Raw genomic sequence first — 5,988 nt, 5'->3', positions numbered from 1 at the left:
GGTGAGGCGGGCGGGGGCGTGAAGCGCCACAATCCAGGACCCGAGTGAGGAAGCGGCGTGGCGCGGGGACTGGAGACGGTCAGGAGAGCCCCGAGGAGTGGTCGGCGGAGGGGCGGGGCCGGCACAGCGCGTACCCGGCGTGGGGCGTTACTCGGGGAGAGTGAGCTGAAACCTGGAGGGGTCGTTTTGCGGGGGGCTAGCGCGGGTTGGGGCCTAGGAAGAGTGAGTCGAGAGCGAGGACGGGGCGTCCACTGAGGGGCGAGGCTGGTGTAGGGCGTGGCGAGCGTGGGGCGGGGCCTAGCGCGGGCGAGCGGGAACGGGACAAAAGCCGAGGGGCAGGGCCGGTGAGGACGTGGGCAGCGTGACACGGGGACAGGGAGGTTGGACTCAGACCGGAAAAAGGCAGAAGCGGAGGAGCGGGGCTGACGCGAGACGCGTGCAGCGCGAGGCGGGACCGAGGCAGGGTTACCGGGAACGGGGGGTCAGCGGAGGGGCGGGGCGAGCGTAGGACCTGGCCAGCGTGGGGCGTGGCCTAGGGAGGTAGAGCTGGGACGGGGCGTCAGCAGAGGGACGGCACCGGCGTAGGACGTGACCAGCGTGGGGCGGGGCCTTGGGAGAATGAGCGGGGCGTAGCGTAAGCCGTGGGGGGCCGGACGGAGAGTCTGGACCGGCGTAAAGCGCGTTCACCGTGAGGCGGGTGCTAGGGAGGGTGAGTGGTGTGCCTCAACGACTTGAGGGGCCGGTGCAGGACAAGGCCAGCGTGGGGTGGGGCCTAGGGAAGGGGAGCGAAAAACGGGAACGGTACGTCAGAGGAGGGGCGAGGCCTGTGCCGGACGCACATTGGGGCGGAGTCGGGGAAGCCGAGTTGGGGCGGGCGCAGCTTGGGGGCGTGGTCACGCCCGGCTCTGCCCAGCCTTTCCTGGCCCGCCTCTCCTTCCATCCCACGTGCCGGCAGGTTGGTTGCTCCTGTGGGGTTGGGGGGCGGGGGGCGCTTCGTGTCCGTAGTAGCCGGCTGCTGCTTCCCTACCTGCCAGGACTGTTTTGGGCAGTTCCAGGTGAGACTCAGCGCCCCGGAGCCTCTTGCAGTGAACGCGCGGATGTGTCCCCGTTAGGGTGACAGCTCTGTGCACAGCCCCAGTTGGCTAGACACGCCCGGCTGGGGGCGCGGGCCCCGCGGGATCCCGGCGGCGGCAGTGGCGGCCGCGTTTGGCACAAGTTAGTGGACCGAACAGGGCAGGCGAGTTCTGTGCTGGTGGCGGAGAGCCGGCGGGAGAGGCGGGACTTGGCCCGGAGCGGTGGGGCCTCAGCTGGATGCTGAGGGTCCGGGACCTGGGGAGAAGCTTGGGTGCCACTGAGAATCGCTTTGGGTCGTTAAGTTGTCAGTGTAAGTTACAGTTTGACGTTTTTTTCCTGGGGCGACTCCCAGAGCTATCTGAAGATTTCTTTTATAAGTATGGGATATTATTTTATTTTTCTTTTTATTGTATTTAGAGACAGTGCAAGTGCGGGAGGGGAAGAGGGAGGGACAGAATCCCAAGCAGGCTGCACACCCAGCGCGGGAGCCCATGCAGCGCTGTATCGCAGACCCTGGGATGATGATCTCAGTGCAAGTCAAGAGTCTGATTCTCAACCCTCTGAGACACCCAGGCGCCCAGGAAGTATGGGATATTCTAATCACTGTCTTTGTTTTTTATTTCTTAATGTTTTATGTCAAGTTGAGAAAATGAATGAGGCTTATGTAATGGGTACCACTTAGGAAATACGAAAATTTTGCTTTTAATTAATGAAAAAGTAATTTTTCAATATCTGAGGACATTTGATATCTGAGCGATGTTTCTTGTTTGCTATTGTTAACCTTGAACACAACTGCCAGGAGGCGCCTGGGTGGCTCTGTTGGTGGGCGTCTGGCTCTGGATTTCAGCTCAGGTCTTAATGTCAGGGTCATGGAATCGAGCCCCAAATCAGGCTCCAAGCTCAGCGTGGAGAGTGCTTGGATTCTCTCCCTGTGCTCTTATTCCCTTCTCTGCTCGAGAGTGCATTCTCTCTCTGTGTCTCTCTGTCTCTCTCTCGCTTTCTCCCTCTAAAAAAAAAAAAAAAAAAAAGTAGAACTTCCTGTTATTTTATCAGAAACTGATGGAGTTTTTTGGGAATGAATAAAAGAGAAAGAGAATTGCAATCCGGGACAAGCATGCTTTAGAAAAACTGTAGGAAATACAGGAACAAAGGAGAGGTATACTTATTTAAGGAGAAAAGGGATAATTTGGGAAGGTTGCTGTGAACTACAAGTCCATTGGAATGAACTGAGCCTTTGAAGTGTGGTGGCTTCTCACTGGCTGACCTTGTGTCCTGAGGACGAGTCCCTTCCTCCTGCTGGAGTTGGAGAGTAGTGTCCACGTGCGAGGTCAGGTGCCCAAAGGGTCCAGTCCTTCTTCCTGTTGAGTCTGCAATGGACTGCTTTGTAGGCTGTGAAAGTTTTCCCTGCCGCATCTCCCCACTCCATTTTAGGGGGGTTTCACATTACTAGGTTTCACACCGTAAACATTAAAAATTAGCAATCAAATTGAATTTTCAAATTTCAGTAGCTTCATTAATACCTTTTAAAAGTTTTATGTATTTATTTTGAGAGAGAGAGAGCATGAGCAGCAGAGGGGCAGAAAGGGAGACAGAGTACCGAGGCAGGCTCTGCTATGTCAGCACAGAGCCGGATGTGGGTCTCGAACTCATGGACTGTGACATAATGACGTGAGCTGAAATCAGGAGCGGGACACTCAACCTCTTGAGCCTCCCCAGGTGCTCCAGTGTACCCTTCATGAACTTTAACATGAAAGTGTAAGTTAGCATCTCTTTTTTATATTTCCTTTGGATAATGTGATCCCGTTTGGAATTTGACAGTACCTGATTCCAACTACTCATGCTGAATAACTTCTCCAAGAATATTTACAAGAGAAAACACTCCTCTTTCTTGAAACATTTTTTTTTTAATGTTGATTTTTGTGAGAGGGTGAGCCACAGGGGAGGGACTGCAAGAAAGACAGAGAAAGAGGATCTGAAGTGGGCTTCGTGCTGACATCAAAGAGCGCAACGTGGGGCTCGAACTCAGGAAACATGAGATCATGACTCGAGGTCAGATGCTGAATCAACTGAGCCACCCAGTGCCCTCTTTCTCAAAACTTGTGAGTTGATTTAATATCAGTATTTGAATTCAAAGCACTTCAGAATGTGCAAGATCTATTTCTGTTAGGTAACAGAACAGTAACCACTATGGACTTCCTATAAAGAAGGGGACGCAGTGCTCTTCCAAGTCTCCGAATCTCCATCCCCTGGGCTCAGCTTCCTCTGCTCAGACCTGCTGGGAAGTGGACTCTGATTAAGGAGCCAGGACTTTACACCATTGGTGGTTAAGTGGCCTTGACGTTTGGACTCTCTGCTTGGTTCTCATCCCTCTCTGCTTACCTAGGAGTCAAACGACGGAATTCTGTCTGTGTGACACATGCAGCCTCCAGACCACCTTCTCCATCAAATGTTCAATGTTGAGGTGAATACGTAATATGTACTTGGGAGGCTCCACATCCGATGGAGTGAGTTGTCTTGGGTCTATGTGGGGTGCATATCTCCCCATGAGAAGCTAAGCCCATAAGGTGGGTGTCTTGAGGAAACCAAACTCTGTACCGTGTCTCTAAGTCTCTGTTTTCCTGGGTCCTTTTTTTCCAGGAAAAACTTCATCCCTACATAAGTACTGTTTATTATAATGAAAATTATTCTTAAACTACTTTTCATTGAGGATACAAATTTTTTCACATAATTATGTGAATTCTGACTTCTGCATGGGCTTTTTCATGTGTGACTCTTTGCGTGTTATCAAAAGTCTCTGAGGAAAGAGCTCCGTGAACGCATGTCCGCAGAGCACGCACACACAGACCACAGGTAGCATTTGCTGAGATGCACTCGCTGGTCATTGCTGGGGGTTATGGGTGCTTTCATGGCATGCAGACCAGTGATGGGTGATGTCAGCGGATTCAACACATGAGAGATCACTTTGGTGATCTGTAAAGACTCAAAAGGATGACCACCCTGAGAGGTTGAAGATAATCTCCTCTCGCATCTGAACGACAATTGTCCTGTTACTGAAAGTTGACACTGAGAATGCGTAACCGAGACAAAAATCAGGATGCAGGACTTCAGATGAGCCACCACTCCCTTATTGAAACCTTAAGCTGCTCTGCCTCTTCCTGGCACCTGGACATAGCAGCTGTCTCTCAGTCATTTTGAGCTTCCATCAAGGAAGCTTGCCTTTGGGCGCCTGGGGGCTCAGTCAGTTACGGAGCCGACGTCAGCTCAGGTCAGGATCTCACAGTTCGTGGGATCGAGCACCACTTTGGGCTCTGTGCTGACAGCTTGGAGCCTCAAGCCTGCTTTGGGTTCTGTGTCTCTCTGCCCCTACCCCAGTCCCTCTCTCTCTCTCTCAAAAATAAATAAAACATTAAATAATAGTAATAATTAATGATAAAAGGAAACAGGAATAAGCAAACTATATCAGATCAAATTCAAGTATCTCTGTGTTACTACTTTAAGTTCAGGGTCTGCCTTCTCCACTCTGGCTCAGATATCATTATTTTGGGATAAATATGAGGAGCTCTGTCTCAGTAATTGTATCTTAATGCTTCTACCCATTTTCCTTTCACAAAGAAGCTTCCATGTTGTCTTTTGTTTGCCTAAACATTGCACAAACTGATTTTAATACTTTTTGCCAATAATGAAAACAGCACAAAACAAATGATCTGTAATAAATATTGAAGCACAGCTTACTAGCTGTCACCGAGGGGTGTTACTGTGACGCTCTATCCCAGGGCCTAGACGCACTTGCCAGCTCACGGTCCTGCCTGCTTGGCCCGTCTCAGGGCGTTTGCACTTGTCTGTTCTCTCATGGATCTTCTCCAGATCTCATTGCGAACGACTGCCACTATCATTTCTCTACTTTCTCAGAACCACAGTCTCTGAACACACGTTTTTTGAAACAACTTTTCTTTTGTAACAAATATTTTCAGGATTTATTCAACTATGTCATATTTAGAACTGTGCCTGAGGGCGCTTGGGGGTTCAGTCAGTTAAGTGTCCGACTTTAGGCCATGATATCACGGTTCAAGGATCGAGCCCCATGTTGAGCTCTGTGCTGACAGCTCAGAGCCTGGAGCCTCTTCTGATTCTGTGTCTCCCTCTCTTCCTATTTGCACGCGCGCTCTCTCTCTCTCTCTCTCTATCTCTCTCTCTTTATCACAAATAAATAAACATTTTGACAAAATCTGTGCCTACAATTTAAAGAGGGAAAACGCATATCTGTTTTTGGATTTTTTTTTTTTTTTTTTTTTTTTTGCTACAGAGATCTTAAACTTTTCTCCTGTATAATTTCTCAATGTTCTGGGTCTTCAATCCATAGGTCTGAGAGCCCACTGCCCCTGCCATTGGGCAGAATGGATGCCGCGTCAGCAGGCATGAAAACTACAATCATCTCACTGTCCATGTCCGTCCCAGCTCTGGGTGCCCAGGTGCACTGTCAGTGAGCGGTGATATTGTGAAAAGGATGTTTTTTTCTGAGCAGTACGTCTCAACAGTGGACTTAAAATACTCAGCAGCCCACATTCTAAACCTGTGTGCTCCCATCCAGCCTTTGTCTGTTGAAGGAGCACAGACAGGGTAGAGTTACTATCATTCTGAAGGGCCCCTGGATTTTCGGGATGGAACACGGGCATTGGCTTCAACTTAGTCACCAGCTGCACCGGCTCCTCACAGGAGAGTCAGTCTGTCCTTTGCAGCCGTGAAGCCGGCCACTGACGTCTCCCTGGCGATGAAGTCCTGGATGGCATCTTCTTCCAACAGCAGGCTCCCAGTAGACTTTCCAAGCTGAAAGCTGCTGGTCACCTGCTGAAGTGTCTCAGCTGGATCCTCTGGACAACCGGCTGCAGCTTCTGCGTCAGCACTTGCTGCCTCACC

The 5,988-nt window shown here is 50.7% G+C and overlaps 1 protein-coding gene across 2 annotated transcripts in view; it reads left to right on the top strand.

The window, feature by feature from the left end:
• Positions 1–5,988, top strand: part of LOC115287128 (zinc finger protein 14-like) — a 119,907-nt gene that overhangs the window by 25,429 nt on the left and 88,490 nt on the right. The window contains exon 1 of one of the 2 annotated variants that reach the window (XM_029933389.1): positions 622–709. The exons of the other annotated variant lie outside the window; for it this stretch is intronic. The gene's annotated coding sequence lies outside the window, so the exon portion shown is untranslated. Of the gene's footprint in view, positions 1–621; positions 710–5,988 lie in introns of those variants that run through there. 2 annotated transcript variants of the gene reach the window in all.

The sequence above is a fragment of the Suricata suricatta genome, chromosome 1, assembly GCF_006229205.1.
Source record: "Suricata suricatta isolate VVHF042 chromosome 1, meerkat_22Aug2017_6uvM2_HiC, whole genome shotgun sequence".
Classification (NCBI taxonomy): Eukaryota; Metazoa; Chordata; class Mammalia; order Carnivora; family Herpestidae; genus Suricata; species Suricata suricatta.
This window is presented reverse-complemented; position numbering and strand designations above follow the sequence as displayed.